The sequence below is a fragment of the Heptranchias perlo genome, chromosome 23 (assembly GCF_035084215.1).
Source record: "Heptranchias perlo isolate sHepPer1 chromosome 23, sHepPer1.hap1, whole genome shotgun sequence".
NCBI lineage: Eukaryota > Metazoa > Chordata > Chondrichthyes > Hexanchiformes > Hexanchidae > Heptranchias > Heptranchias perlo.
This window is the reverse complement of record NC_090347.1, coordinates 12,604,205-12,621,370: the sequence shown is the minus strand read 5'-3', so window position 1 is coordinate 12,621,370 and position 17,166 is coordinate 12,604,205. Positions and strand designations below refer to the sequence as shown.

Below are 17,166 nucleotides of genomic sequence, written 5' to 3'. Positions count from 1 at the left end.
AAGCCCACTAATTTCACCGGGCGCGTTACCCATGCGCCCGATAGCCCCCCCGCCGAGAACCCGCAGCCCTGCTAACATGGGCCCATTATGTCTAACCAATATACAGCAGCAATCAACAAAGTCAATAGAATGTTGAACTACACAGCTGAAATGGTAGAATACAAATCAGGAAGTCCTGGCTAAGCCACGATACTGTGATCAGACCACACCTTGAGCATGGTGTCCAGTTCTAGTCGGCAAGAAAAAAGGGACACATTCAAGTGCTGGAGACAGTATGAAGAAGAGCGACAAGACTGACCCCTTGTGTAAAAGATCTAAGTTATAAGGAAAGATTGGAGAAATTCAAGGTTTTCAGCCAGAGAGGTGATCTTATAGAAATATACAAGATAATTAAGGGTATGGAAAAGGTAAATCTGGAATACTACTTTAAATTCAAGGGGACACAGGTTCAAACTAGTAAAAGGTAAATTTAGAACTCATATCAATACGATGTTCTTCACACACTGATCAATACGTGGAATGGAATTACATAGAACGTACAGCACTGAAACAGGCCATTTGGCCTAACAGGAGCTCCACACGAGCCTCCTCCCACCTTACTTCATTTAACCTTATCAACATATCCTTCTATTTATTTCTCCCTCGTACTTATCTAGCTTCCCCTTAAATGCATCTATGCTATTCGCCTCAACCACTCCATATGGTTGCGAGTTCCACATTCTAACCACTCCCTGAGTAAAAAGGTTTCTTCTAAATTCCTTATTAGGAAAAAAAATTCTATCATTTTATAGATCAATGCAGATGAGTAGATCTGTGAATTTATTTGGATCTTTGGTGTAAGATCTATTCCCTCATGGAAAGATTACCCCGTTTGTGGAGTTACAGCTGCAAATGCAGTAAAGGTCACATTTCCTGCCTGAAAGAGGCTTAATGATTCCCCTCATTTTCCTAATTTCTTATATACGTTGGGTATTGTACGATGCCTTTTACTCTCATTCAAAGAATGATTACGCTGAAACATGATTAGTCCACATCTCAAAAGAACTGCACACAATGGTGTAATGTTGACCACTAAATACTTAAAGCCTTTAATACCATCAAAAGAGGAAGTTGGATTCAATATTGGAGGGTGTCAAAGGAAAAACAAAATTTACTTCAATTACTTGTGACCCAACTGTCCAGTTCTTCATTTGCTCTGAGGAGATCACCACCTTGGAGATGCATACATTTCATATATTTCTCTTTTAACCCATGCTGTTGGATGATGTAATTGGCATATAGGAATATAAGCTTCTAGTTTGATAACCACACCACTTACATTAAGATAGTTTGTAACTGCATCTTCAAAAGTCTTAAGTCAAAGAATATAGCTGCCAGATGACATCTGTGTAGTGTTTTTACGAAGCATGATTAGTTGAACTAATATTGATTATGACCATCACATCTGATTGCTCTGTACTTTGAACCATAATTTTACAATACCTCTTTCAGTTTCTATCATGCTATATCTCTTTGATCTCCTCCTAGATGTCATTAGTTTTCCTCTTTTGACCCATGCATTTGAGTTTTCAGGGAGACCTGGTGTCTACTTTCATAAAGTTCTTAAGATTGATCTTAAATGTTTTTTTTTAAAAAAACATTACTGTCCTTTAGGATTTAAATCTGTTGCAATGTGTCCGTAGTAATAATCTGAAATATCTATAAAGCATACGTTCTAGGAGCTGCATTTCCTCATGTGTTGGTGGATACGCTAAACGGATCATTCGTGGTCTCCCGCCTGAAAATTGTTGCTATGGTATAAACATAGAATAATTAGATCTACTATTTCATTTTGTAACTGAAGCCCATACACAGTTAAAGATATATTAAGGTCTACCATGCCACTCAGTCCACATGTAGGGTGTGAATTTTTAATTTTCATCCAGGCTACAATTTATTTTACTTTTTGTGGGGTTGTTGTGTCTACAAAGGATGAAGGACATGGGTGTTGAGAAAGGGGAACCTTTGACTTAAGTCATAGTCTTCACTCCCATTACAAATTCTGTACCCTTTCCATAGATTCCATCCCCCCCACCACCCCAACCATTGTCGCAGGATGATCCAGACTGTTTGCAATCTTTGCTATTCTATGACTCAGAGCCGAGCTTCCTATCCATATATTTTCCATCACAAAAATTGCCTACTTCCATCTCCATTATGTCCCCTGCCTCAGAGCCCATCTTCTGTTGAAACCTTCTTCCATGCATTTGGCTTTTCCAGGCCAGAATATTCCAATGCTCTTCTGGCCGACCTCCTATCCTCTATCCTCTGTAAATTTCAGCTCATCCAAAATTGTCGCCCATATCCAGCTCACCCACCATCCCCGTCCTTCTTGACTAACATTGGCTCCCAGTCCCACAATGCCTCAAATTTAAAATTCTCATCCTCATGTTTAAATCCCTTCATGGCTTTACCTCTCTGCAACGTCCGCCAGCCCTACAACTCCCCCCCACCTCTACCCCCTCCCCCATTCTGCTGACTGGCCTTTTATATGTGCCCCCTCCCTTTGCCCCACCATTGGTGTCCGTGCTTTCAGCTATCTAGGCCTCACACTCTGGAATTCCCTCCCTAAACCACTCCACCTCCTTCTCGTCTTTTAAGGTCCTCCTTAAAATTCACCTCTTTGTCCAAGCTTTTGGTCACCTTCATAGTTCCTTCTCTGACTCGGCATCCATTTTTGTCTGATTATACCCCTATGAAGCACCTGGGATATTTTGCTACGTTAAAGGTGCTATGCACGTCATGGTAGTAGTACTACCAATTGTACTTATAATTTGCTTATCTTTGATTAAGTCCTTTTAGCTCCTGATTTGTGTCTTCAAATGCCAGCTGCCTGATCCCTACTGAAATTTGCCTCTAGCCTTTAGGCCTAAAAACAGGCCTAAAGAAATTTCCACCGCGTGAAGTCTGGAGGTAAACAAGGCGTGTATAATGGTTTCATGGGTAGAGGTAGACAATGTTGTGGAAGTAAGCAGTTAACTACTTGAAGCTGGTTCCCAATCATAGCCACTCACCTAACCAGTCCCATAATTAAAAACGAAATACACAGTTCACTGTCTACATTCCCGAAATACACAGTTCACTGTCTACATTCCCCAATTGATTTTCTTGCCAAATACTTGTCAAATTTCCTCTTAATATTATTGGCATTATCAGCCTCAGTGGCCTCTCTCAGCAATCCGAACCAAACATTCACTACCATCTGTGTGAAATAGTTATTTCTGATCTGTCCATCTACCTTCCCTTTTCTGAGCTTCATCTCTCATCACTCTCAGGCCCATGGTAAGCGGTTTTTCAATTCAACTTGTCGATATCCTTAGAGATCTTGAATGCAGCAGTACGATCTCCCCTTCTCTAGTGTGAACAAACTCAAGTTCTGTAGTCTTTCCTTGTAGCTTAGGTGTCTGATGTCAGGTATCAAGACAGGTAGCCCTTTACTGGACCCTTTCTAGTGCCAAAATGTCCTGTCTGTCATATGGCAACCAGAACTGCACACAGTACTCCAGATGGGATGAACCAAAGACCTGAATAGGCTCAGTATCACATCCTAGATTTGTGTTCTATTCCATGCAATATAAAACCAAAGATCCTATTGCTTTTATTTCCCACTGTCTCACACTGCAGACAAATCCTTTTCCTGTACTGTCTCTTGTCCCCTGCCCCCACCTGAACTACTTTGCCTTTCTCCCCACCCCCATTCCCCCCTTGCTGCTGCTCCCGCCCAAAGCACCCATAAATTTTCCTCTCGCCCCTCCCATGCCACACAGCACTTATGCCTTTCTCCCACTTTGCACAGCTGACCCACCCCTGACAAATCGCAGAGAGTGATTAAAGATCTTTAAGCCTGTTCCAAGCAATGGCCAGGCTTTTGCAACTATGGGGGGCGGAGCCTTGGGAATTGAGGTTGGGTTGGTGCTAAAGGTCTGATTGTAGCAAGAGGAGGAGCATTTCTCATGTGTTTTGCCAGCAGTGATCTGGAGAAACCTGTATTATTTGAAATACGTATGCAGCAGAGAAGCACTTTGACACTTCTGGGGATTAATACTCCTTCAACTCCTCATCCTTGCTCCTGCCCCAAGCACCTGCACTTCCTCCCCCCCCGCCCCCCGGAGTACCTGTACCTTTTCCCACTCCCTCCTGCCACTTCCACATACCACTACACTGAGAAACCATGTCTTGCACTTCCCCCCCCTCCCCCACCACAGTCTGCATTGTTGACACACCCTGAGCACACCTTTTAATGAGGAGGAGGAGGAAAGTAAACAACTTGAAATTTGCCTTCGGGTGGCAGCCACTGGTTTGGCTGCTTTGTGCCATGTTTGCTGTGGTCAGTCACAATCGTATTTCACAAAGTGGCCTGAAGCGGGTGTTAGACCCCTGATTTTCATAAGCAATGGGCCTAAGGCCAGCTTCAGGCAGGCTCCCTGGACACCGACAGGGTGCCCTAACCATTAAGACACTTCTGATGCTGAATGAGCGACGCATGCCATATTGGGGAGCAATCGAACACCCAGGCCCCTAATCATTGGCTCCACTAACCTGTACCTATGGTCTCTGGATGGACAACTGGGATGTGTTCCCATGGGCAGATTGTCTGATACAGAGTGCACGCAAACAAATTCTATAGGTGTAGATTTGGTAGTAGTTTTGGTTTGGAGGCTCTTAAACATGATGGGTTTTTGCATGAGTCAGGCACCTGGCTGACCCCCCACAAAATGATTCCAATAGGAGGAGAACAGTAACAGGAGATGAACCTGAGTTTTGCTTCAGTTTCCAAAACAACTTCTCAACCAGCATCACTTCTTTCTTTTGGCACCAGATGGCTCTACATTCCACATACTGTAAATTGAGCAGAGTGTGCAGTATTTAGTGTCTCAGAACCAGTTTGTTTGTGCATAGGGACTGATATTTATTTCAGAAAGTGCTTATTTTCGCAGCAACTTGCTACCATTAAGAAAGCTGATACATTAGAACTTGATACTTCACCGTCATAAACTGCAGATGTTGAGTTTGTAAGCCCACAAGACATTGAGAAAGAGGACTTATTTTACTGTACAGAAGTCAGAAACACTTGTTGACTAACTTGAAAAGTGCTCCAATTGAAAAATAAGACAATATGAAGTTCGATGAAACTGTATATGTGATGCTTTCTTATTTAACAGGTGGGATTCCAAAGCATTCACTATTCCTCTGAGAAGCTTTGTAAGATTTAATCATGCATATTTTGATAACAACTTGAATAATATAGTGCCTTTAACATAGAGAAATGTCCCATGGCACTTCACAAAAGTATAAGGAAACAATAGACACCGAGCCAAAGAAGGACAGATTAGGAGGGGTGACTATAAGCTTTGTCAAAGTGGTGGGTTTTAAGGAGAGCCATAAAGGAGAAGAGGGAAGTGGAAAGGTGAAAATAAAAATGTGGAGAGATTTATAATGGGTAACTGAATCCATAGCGTCCATTTTACACTATCACCGAAAGTCAATATTACCCCCACCATCTGCATTTGTGGATATTTCTCTAATTTTACTCACCCCCATAGAGCTGAAAGGAATGCTGTCTGTAGCCTGATTGATTCACAACCAGCATCAGCGATAACACGAACAATAATGGGAAGGAAATACATGCATTAAAAAATAGTTCAACGCCTTTCTCATGAAAATAGCAACAAGGCAGAATGACTTGCTGAAGGTCTAAATTGCTTCCTTGTCTGTACTGCAGATGGCATTAATGTCAAATGTGTGCTTGTTATAAAACAAAAATGTATTTGACATACTGCAAATAATCCATCGCTTGGATTTTCCTGTGAGTTTATAAGTAATGCTGATCATTGAAATTTTAAAAATGTTGAAATTCATCAAAATGTGGTCAGTGCATTTTTGACAATTTACACAAAGGCCTTTAGCAGTTTACCATCATTTAATCATATTCGAGAGAATGACTAAAGTCAAATTTTCACTGGAGATTTTAATTACCAAGTTATTTCATAATTAGTTTGTCCCACATTCATTCCATCGTGCATCTTCAGTACGTATTTGGAAGATAGACCATTACTTACAAGAGCAGAGCGATGGACTCCCATTCAAAGTGCTCAGGTTTGAATCCTAGTCTCAACTAACATTCAGATTTGGCTAACTTCTATGGACAAGTTACAACAGTGCTCAGCCAGAGCTCTTGATCGAGCGTCTCAGGGCAAAGGAGTGCTTTATCTCCAGGGGATGAAAAATTGACAAAAGATTCATTCCCACCTGCAAAGCATATCTCCTGCCACTGACTACCCAGTGCCATTAAGAACAGCCCTGGCGAAGTTTGTAAATCAAACTGTTCTATCCTGCTGGCTGACGGAGGACAACGTGTAAGGGAGAGGAACAAAAGCATGAAAAATATAAGTACATACAAAATGGATCTGGAATAGATTCAGGTTTCTATGAAACTGACTATGTATATATCGAATTAATTAAAAAATCTCTGTACAAGATCTGTAGAAGAAATATTGGAAAGTTATGTCAGATAGAGGAGACGAAATGGTCCCTGCTTCTGAAAAAAAAACATGAGATGTTAAAGAAACTATTGTGTGAAGCTGTTGATTCCCTATTTAGAAGTAGGAATGACTAACTTGTCATTGTTGATTGTGATATTATCCATTTTTTTAAAATATATTTTTTTTAATATATCAAGAGTCCTGGTTGTAGTGTGCACTCCTTAAGTGGAACACTTCTTTCCCATCATGTTTTTTTCCATCATGCTTCTTCCTCCATGATTTGTTGATTGCTGCTGTTTTATTTTGAGCCAAATTGGAACTGAGGAGGCAGGGAACATACAAATCAAAGGTGAGAAAAACAGCTGGAAAACTGCCAATGAGAAGTTACTAAAGTCTTCTGAAAACAACAAATCCTGGATGACCAGTTAGACAAATTTCATTGTAGAAGTGCCTACTCGGCCTCCCAAGCCCCTTGGAACAGTGTAAAGTATCAGGGAGACCAGGTAGATAAAGAGGAGTGGAGGAAATGGGATAATTAGATAGTGGAATTTTAATAAGAGCAGCAATAGGCAGAAGCAAATTTAAAGAAAGCGCACAGGGAAGTTAAAGTCAAAGGTGGGAGAAGCTAAATCAAAAAGGGAGAAGTAGAAGTTAAAGGAGACCATCCAATAAGCTAAAATTATAAAAGGAGCACCCGAGGGGTGAAAAGTAAAAGACGATACTGGAGAAGTAATAGTGAGAGAGAGTACCCGGGAGAAATAAATTCAAAAAGGGAGTAACCAAGAAAGATAAACTTAATAGGGAGCACTTGGGAAAAGTCAATTTAAAAAGAGGGCGGACTGGAAAAATAAAAGGGGGAAAACAAGACAAGTAAAAAATAGGGCACCAAGAGAAGTTTAATCAAAAATAATACTTATTTGATCAAAGAAAGACAATGAATCCGGGCTCATTGCTGCATAGCAAGGCAGTGAGCTGCACTGTAATTTCCTGTATATAACCCCACTGAAACGGTTATTGGCATGAAATGTTCATTCCTGTGCATGCATTCGTTCACAATATCTCCAGTTTCCTGTGGGTGCCCGTTAGTCTGCCTGCAATGTGCACTTCCTAGCACCTCCTCCTTCAGCACGCACTTGTACAAGATAAGTCCTGCCAATTCTTTGCACGTAAAGCACCTTGTAAGTATCTACCAATACCCAAGGATGGTTCCTGATACAGGTGTTTTTGGACAAGACTTGGCATCAATGTCAGTTACTCAATGCACATCTCCGCTTTTTGTAGGACAGACACCGAAAGTGGCCTGACAAAACTGCATCCTCTCTCCCTTTTGGAGGAACAGTGCCTCTTAATCCAGGGTAGAAACTCAGACAAAGATGCAAGTTGTTCAAAAGCAGGAAGCATGGTCTGACCCCAGGACTTATCCTATACTTCTTTCCTTCACATTCAGTGATGCAATCACTTACACCAAAGTTTCCGTTGACCAGCAATTTGGTGCCAACACTTTAAAGTACGCTGCTTGCTAACAAATTGGCATGAATACCCATTGATAACACATTTCATCTTTCTGTATCTGCAGATATGGCAAAAGATGAATGACAACCCACGGACCCAGAGTCACCACAACCTTACCTGACACACCGGCACTTATACCCTCCGCCCGATATTCAGTTCAATTGGCTTCCGCCCAAGGTTAATTTCTACCCCCTAGACTGTTAAGAAGTGCAGGTACATGGCAGCAGGCACTAGATTTAGAGCACTTCGCATTTTGGGCAATAATGTTGGCCCCGCCATCAAAAGTGGTGGTATATTTCCAGTGGTTCTGGAGTAATCAATTTACGAGGATCAGATTCTAATTTGATGTCATCTCAGCGGTGGAGTACTGTGCTGATACTCAGTCAAGACTCAGACGTGAATAATGGCCATTTGGGTGAGGTACCAGACATGAGTGGCCAACAATCATGGAACTGACCCCAGCAAGAGGGAGGAGGGGAGGCGAGAAAATTGGCAAGGAAGAAAGAAAGTAAATGGGTGTATTTGCAAACCTCCATAATTCAGTTGTCCAAAAAAAAACTCTATGAGAATGCATATTTCAAAAGAATAAAACAGCTGGTCTAAATTGCTGAGCCAGTCAGTAGACATGTGATGTACTAACTGGAACCATGTGTGGTCTGGACTTTATAACAGTGCTAGCATTAATTTCTCAAGACTGGTATATTACATATGTATCTCTTTGTTAGGCTACATAACTTGCACTCCCATGATTTTGTTAAAACCACATATGTTATGCTTTTCATAAAATGGCATTCTGTTTCTCATCATCATCTTCTCTAATCGACCGTTCATTATTCATGGAGACTCTTCAGACATCATGAGTTATTGAGATTGAGGACTTTGAACATATTAGGCCCAGCTGGCAACATGAAGCTTTTGTTTTTGAGCAATTTCTCAAATTGTTTTGCATAGTCTCATGCAGTTTAAAGCTCATTTACCTCAAGTTTTGTTAACAAATATTGAATTTGAAACTTAAATTAGAATTAAACTTGGAACATCTCTATTAAGGTAAAAATATGAACGAACAAAAGGCTTTAGGACCATTTGGAACTTAAAAGTCTTTGATGTTGTTTAGAATTTGTTTTCAATTCACTCATGCATCCGGTTTGGCCAAGCATCAGTATCTCATGAAAGTAGCTAGGATCGTCTTTCTGGACTACCTGCTAAGCTAGTTACCCCAGAACCATTGGAAATACAGCACAAAGTCCACTGTGACACACCTTGTGTTATATTTCAGCTCATTTGAAAGTAACAATTTGCTTATTATTATAATAATGTGATTTTTTTTTTAAAGCAGGGCTGTAGCAATTTACAGATTCGACCTCATGATCCCCACACACACAGGTCCTAGCCTGAGCTGTTGTCACCATGGGGGTTGCAGACCGGAGAACACTGCGCTTCCCCAAGAGAGTAAAAGGAAAATCAGGCGGAACATCACCCTGGTCAACTCTCGTGCACTGCCTCACTACAAACAATAACAGTCCAGCATTATTCAGATTTAGTCAGTATGACATCCTTTCACAGATTCTGAAAGATTTAATATGGCTGCAAATTTTTAATGCTGCTAGAGTAAAAACAGTAATTAAGTCAATTGTTGGTGGTGGATCCAATTAGTTTAAGACGTGCTGCAACTTCTGAACACAGATGTGACATATTCTATTGGAATTATAATTCGTGCTTGGGGGAAGGCCTTAATCTCCCGCCTCCTCATTGCAAAGCAGAATGTCACAAACATTTAATACGATAATGCAAGACATTATTTAGGAGAGGAAGAAAGCTTCATCAGTCAAAAGAACTCTTAAAATGAAAGAAGTTAAAGGAGATTCTCGATAAGGAAATTCAACACACTCTTGATATGTCACTTTTGGGCCAAATGAATTTAGCTTAACAAGTAAGAATACAAAAAAAAAGCTCATTCTTGATGAAAAATATCAGAGTCCAGCAAAGCAAGGATGAAGTTCTTCACACTGGAGGGATAAACATACTGAATAGGGTGGAACAACATATGGAGATATAATGGTTTACTCTGTGGGAGCTTCAAGAGATACACAGGAGACAGATAACAAGAAGGGCTTCATCGTTCAGGTCACAAGGGATCAGCCAAGGAAACTTAGAAAATAAGGTTTAAATATACAGCATAAGGGAAAAGCTATTAGCATAATAATTGACAATATGAAAGAACATTATTGCTAATTAGCAAAATATGATTTATTATGCATCAGCAGATTGTAAGTAACTTGATCATATTGTTCTGTTCTTTTATTTCTTTCTATCTATGTGTAACAAATTTCAGGGCTGCCTTAGATATTCACTCAGGGGCGATGGTCACTCCTGTAAACAATTCCCTCATCTTACATTCAGGAGTGTGCCTGTACTGCCCAATATCTAACCATACACCACCATAACTTGGGAGGAGGGGTTGTAACCATTGTATTTCCTTGTGATCTGAACTGGATATTGCCCTTACATGTTCTTCTCCAATCTTTTAGGAAGTCAGATCTATAACACTTTGAGATAAGCACAGATACGAATCGTTACACTCCTTTATTTTACCAGCAGCGAGTGAACGTGCAGAGTAACACTTAGAATCAAATCCCACTTACTTCACTTAACTTCAAGCTCTTACTTGTGATTCAGAAAAAAGATAAACCTCACTGCCTTGCCTTGGGTTAGCAGGCTAACTGATGCTTGGTTTGATTAATCTAACATTGAAACAGATCAAGGCTTCCTTGGGCTTGGTTGGTATTAGTCTTACAACAAACTGCCTAGGTCTTCCTTGCCTTTCTCTCAGCAGACCATCCAGACTCACTAACTTCCAGCAGATACCCCATACCAGGCTCAAAAAGAATTAAGTTATCCCAATAATAATAGGTGCAGATGTTTGTAGGAAGTTGCAAATGACATAACAAATTAACTGTTGACCCTGGTCATTGGGGAACATGTCTCCAATGCCTGGCTCATTAACATATAAACACCACTTTGCCTTAGCAACATAGTACTTTAAGGTGAATTTTAAACACACGCAAGATATTTACAAATCCTTTCAGTAGAAAAATGGTCAAAAAGCATGAAACATGGCAGTATGTTTCTGCGAAAAGTGAATTAAAAAGTTTTTTGTTTGAAAAACGCACACACTGTAATTTACAATTCCTAACCTCACCAGGGCGGACAATGTAACACACCAGGTGCTCTCTCTTTTTATTCATTGCCCACTCTAGAAACCAGCACACTCTTCATCCTCTTAAAGCAAAACCTGAACAACTAACTCTTCACAGCACACTCTGGTTAAAGGCAGCTCTAAACCTGGTATCCTGCGCTATGAGTTCTGCCTGATTTTCCTTGCTCAGAAAATTTCCTAGGTCGATTATACACCGTTAATGTGCTGAGAATGGTGGGGAAAGTCATTCCCTGTGTTTTTAGTTTTATCTGGTCTTGTCCTAGCAACACAATCAGAAACCCAGTTTGTTTTCCCAATGGCCTTGTCATGCTGCCAAAGTGCCTTCAAGGATCTATCAATGACAACCCCCAGGTCACTCTCCTTTTCTGTAAAATTTAGCAGATGCCCCTGCATTAAATGCATCTGGAGTTTACAGACCCAAATGTAAATCACCACACTAATCCACATTGAAGGACTTCTGCCACAATAAGGGCCCATTTCCATAAATTACCTAAAGTGGCCGTCAGCTATTTATTTGATCTAAATTCTCAACTCCTGTGCATATTTTTGTGTCAGCTGCAAATTTATGGTTGGTTCCATTAACGTCCTCATCCAAATCATTAATAAAGATTAGAAACAGCAATGGTTGCAACACAGAGACTTGTGGGACTCCGCTCGTGACCTGTCCCCATGCAGGTCTACTCCCATTGATAATGACCCTCCGCCTACAAGCTAGCAACTAGTTGCCCATCCAGCATAATATCTACCAGTCCCAATTGCTGAAGGAAGAGGTAGATTTTTATTTTTATTTCCTTGGCACAAAGCATTGCCTGGACAGAGTGCAAATAGGAGAATCATAAAGCATAGAAGGAGGTCATTCGGCCCATCGTGCCTGTGCCGGCTCTATCCAATTAGTCCCACTCCCCTGCCCTTTTCCCATTGCTATGCAAATTTTTCCTTTTCAAGTATATATCCAATTCCCTTTTGAAAGTTACTATTGAATCTGCTTCCACCACTCTTTCAGGCAGCGCATTTCGGATCATAACTCACTGCATAAAAAAAATTCTCCTCATTTCACCTCTGCTTCTTTTGCGTAATCAGTGTCCTCTGGTTACCGATCCTCCAGCCAGTGGAAACAGTTTCTCCATATTTGCTCTATCAAAACCACTCAATTTTGAACACCTCTATTAAATTTCCTCTAACCTTCTATGCTCTAAAGAAAATAATCCCAGCTTCTCTAGTCTCTCCAAAATCAGGCAGGGAAGATAGTGCATGTGTAACAGAGCCCACCTGATTTTCCCCTGTGCTTGGCCCAAGTGATGCTTCACACACAGGCAGTAAAATGGAAAACTACCCCAAGATTACTACACTTCGTGCACACTTAGCATGTGCACATGCTGCAATATACGGAGCAATTTTATCTCCTAATGCCTTACAGTACACATTACAAATGTATTCAATGTGACACGGCTCTCATAACTCAGCTCTTTAACAGCCTAAATGAATAAAGGCAACGTGCTTGGGCAGCACAGTTCCCGAGGGAGAGAGTCACATGGTTGATTTTTTGAGCTTTAAAGCTAATCACAATTTCCTTGTGTTTTCATGACTTGCACATACGGGCTACAGCAAATGTTAGCGCTTGCTGTTGGGTTATTTATGTGAGCACTTTAAGAACTTTGTGGGTGTTTTGTCCACAGTTTATAAACTTTTAAACAGCCCAAATGAAAATAAACAGAATCAAATCATCCAGCTGAAAGAACAGTGGGCATTGAGAAGACCCCTTTTTAAAGTTTTGAAACAGTTGGTGCCAATGAGCTGAGATAACCTCAGCTTGGCAGAATGCTCCGCAATGATCATATGGCTGGAATGGGTGCAACAGGGAATTTTTCCATTGCTGCGACTGTTATTTTGCCCTGCTTATTGGCCGATTGTTCTAAGCTTTTCAAGTGCACTGTTTTTCTGTAGACCTAATTGTTTCTGTTACAATTAAGTACTTCCAGCACAGATGAACATAATGCAGTCTGACAAAAAGCAATTACTCCAACCCCCTCTCTCCCCGCCCCCCATCCCTGTAATAAGTTGCAGCTGTAGATAATAGTGTCCAGTGTGTGAACAATTTCAGCTCCTTTTATGGTTGAAATCAGGCTTTTGCTGCTAGTCTATCAAAGCCAAAACAAGCAACATTTTATGGAGAAAATGTGTGTTAATAGAACAAAACCTTACGTGCACAGTGGAAATAAATGATCTGGGAGGAAATAAGCAACTTGCTAATGCCAAGTAAATGATCTAAGTCCTCTTGCAGAGAGTATACAAAGCATCACAAAACATTTTTATCAATGTTACCCTTTATAGATCAATAATGTGCTTTGCTTCAGTCTAATATAATTTGCAAATGAATATAAAAAAACTTTCAAAAAGCCTTTTTATTTCCTTCATACTGATTTAAATTAACTCATTGTTTTCTCAAAAACCTGTTTATGCACATTAATAAATGATTACCCAAGAAACAATAGTTTATAGTCAAGTTACACCATGCATCCTACGGAGCTATGATAGTAACAGTAGATTATAAATTGGATAAAACCTTTGCATTGAAATTCACAGGACACAGTAAAAGAAAACTGTTTTAATACAAGAGGATTTTGGCCCAATTAAAGTGCACCTTCCAAGCTTGCCTACGATTTTGGGGATCCCCTCTCGCCTCTTCTTTCCACTCTGTCACTGGGATTTTACTCCACCCAACTCTCATCACTGTACATAAGTAGTCGTTCAACAACTTAAAGCAAAAATAAAATGTGGATACAATTGATTCCACATCAGTGAAGGAGAAGAAATGTAAGACGTTAGACAACCAGAATTAAAATTTGCAATGTAACATTTGTTGGAAAATATTATAAAGACTGATAATTGTAAAATGAAAGTATAACATCTTTTGACTGCAAGTACAATATTCCAATGACAAATGATATCAATTAGTTGTAATTGAACTCAGTAGAATAAAAATACCACTATGCCAGCTCTTTTTCGCCTCACTCACCAGGCTCAGGCTCTTGACACTGTCTAGCAACAGATTACAATCCCGACTGGAAACCCAAGCAATATGGTATTGGCAGGGTAATGTTCTGATGCATCGTTCAGATGAGCTGGTTACGCAGGCCCAACACTGTAACAGAAAAAATAGAAATAGCCCAAGAAAGACAATGGTTACAGTTTTCCTCCGGCAGCAATAACGACAGAAGTGTACACAGTCACTGACATCACCCTCGTCAGTCACTCAGTTCAACGCCTGCTGCCAGTTATCACTGATCATTAACTCTCATTTAGCTTTGGTCTAAGGTTGAGGCCTTACGATAACCCGGCACCACTCATTTCTCTTCCGTATAGTCTGCAGTTTCAGCTGTCTTCCATTCGCCTTTTCTCTGACAGAGTCAATCCAGCTGAGGCCAAGGCTGCCAATACCTCAGATACAGTGCGGGAGCTTAAAGCCGTCTTTGTGCATCTTACACAGACAGAGGCACTGTGGCCATGAACGTGCCCAAACCTCTCAGCTTCCAAAGGCTTAAAATGTTTGCATTCATTAATTTCTGACAATCACAGATTTTGTTCGACAAATCTTTGGTACAAAAATAAAAATCAAATTAATTCAAAATTCTACATTCTTAGAACATCTCGAGTTAAAATTTGATTTGTTTCCTAAAAGTCAAGTCTTTTTTTTGCAGGGATGGGGACAAAACGTGGCTGGAAATCTGAGCGTATCTGTACCCGCTCAGTTCAATGTGCTTGGGTAGGTTTGGATTTTTTTTTTCCAGTCACAAGATGGAAACTTGGAGCTGAATCAACTTTTCACTTAGTCATTGAACAGGATTAGAGTGTAAGAGTGTTAACAGCTCAAATTTCATTTGGATTCTATGGACTTGGATCAAACTGAACTGAGCCACACGGCCACGGCTATTCATTCTTCCCTTTTTTTGTTCCATGGTTGATTAAAATAATTATCAAATTTCAGTCATCTGTATTAGATCCTTATTAAAAATATTTATGTTCTGTATATTGACTCCACTTATACAAGAATAATAGTAAAAAAATCTTTTAAACATGTCAGTATTAAACAAATGTGAATGAAAATATGAAACTGAAATTTGATGAAAAATATTGCTATTTGGTAATGAAGGGAGAACAAGATCTTATTGTCACTTCTTGCACACGGTGAGACTGAGTGAGCATCAGGCCCATTACATGTTTTTTTGTACGTCTATGATTGCCATAATGATGCCCTATGAATCGGTCATCACTGTTATTGAACATTCAAATCTTCATCTTCGGATGATTAAGGGCAATCTTTTTCTGGTTTCTGCTGTGTTGAGCCTTAACCAAATAAAGAAAATTGAAATCGTAGATTCAGTTATGAGGAGAGACCAGAAAACAGGGGCACCTTTCATAAGAACATAAGAAATAAGAGCAGGAGTAGGCCATATGGCCCCTCGAGCTATTCAATAAGATCATGGCTGATCTTTGGCCTCAACTCCATTTTCCCACCCGATCCCCATAACCCTCGATTCCCTTGGAGAAAAATAGCTATTTTTAAAAAAAATTTGTTCATGGGATGTGGGCGTCACTGGCAAGGCCAGCATTTATCGCCCATCCCTAATTGTCCTTGAGAAGGTGGTGGTGAGACGCCTTCTTGAACCGCTGTAGTCAGTGTGGTGAAGGTTCTCCCACGGTGCTGTTAGGTAGGGAGTTCCAGGATTTTGACCCAGTGACGACGAAGGAACGGTGATATATTTCCAAGTCGGGATGGTGTGTGACTTGGAGAGGAACGTGCAGGTGGTGTTGTCCCCATGTGCCTGCTGCCCTTGTCCTTCTAGATGGTAGAGTCGCGGGTTTGGGAGGTGCTGTCGAAGAAGCCTTGGCGAGTTGCTGCAGTGCATCCTGTGGATGGTACACACTGCAGCCACAGTGCGCCAGTGGTGAAGGGAGTGAATGTTTAGGGTGGTGGATGGGGTGCCAATCAAGCGGGCTGCTTTGTCCTGGATGGTGTAGAGCTTCCTGAGTGTTGTTGGAGCTGCACTCATCAAGGCAAGTGGAGAGTATTCCATCACATTCCTGACACGTGCCTTGTAGATTGGTGGAAAGGTTTTGGGGAGTCAGGAGGTGAGTCACTCGCCACAGAATACCCAGCCTCTGACCTGCTCTTGTAGCCACAGTATTTATGTGGCTGGTCCAGTTAAGTTTCTGGTCAATGGTGACCACCAGGATGTTGATGGTAGGGGATTCGGCGATGGCAATGCCGTTGAATGTCAAGGGGAGGTGGTTAGACTCTCTCTCTTGTTGGAGATGGTCATTGCTTGGCACTTGTCTGGCGCGGATGTTACTTGCCACTTATCAGCCCAAGTCTGGATGTTGTCCAGATCTTGCTGCATGCGGGCACGAACTGCTTCATTATCTGAGGGGTTGCAAATGGAACTGAACACTGTGCAATCATCAGCGAACATCCCCATTTCTGACCTTATGATGGAGTGAAGGTCATTGATGAAGCAGCTGAAGATGGTTGGGCCTAGGACACTGCCCTGAGGAACTCCTGCAGCAATGTCCTGGGGCTGAGATGATTGGCCTCCAACAACCACTACCATCTTCCTTTGTTTTAGATATTACTCCAGCCACTGGAGAGTTTTCCCTCTGATTCCCATTGACTTCAATTTTACTAGGGCTCCTTGATGCCATACACTGTCAAATGCTGCCTTGATGTCAAGGGCGGTCACTCTCACCTCATGGTGGGATATCGGGAGGATGCCGAGATGGATCATCCACTCGGCACTTCTGGCTGCAAACGCTTCAGCCTTGTCTTTTGCACTCACGTGCTGGACTCTGCCATCATTGAGGATGGGGATGTTTGCAGAGCATCCTCCTCCCGTTAGTTGTTTAATTGTCCACCACCAT

The 17,166-nt window shown here is 41.1% G+C and overlaps 1 long non-coding RNA gene across 1 annotated transcript; it reads right to left on the bottom strand.

Annotated features, from left to right (window-relative positions):
* Positions 1–5,233: 5,233 nt before the first annotated feature.
* LOC137341104 (uncharacterized) lies at positions 5,234–14,331 on the bottom strand. The gene is made up of 2 exons (XR_010966960.1): positions 14,267–14,331; positions 5,234–6,840 (listed from the first exon to the last, which is right to left on the bottom strand). It is a non-coding gene; the product is annotated as an uncharacterized lncRNA (long non-coding RNA).
* Between the last annotated feature and the right edge of the window lie 2,835 nt (positions 14,332–17,166).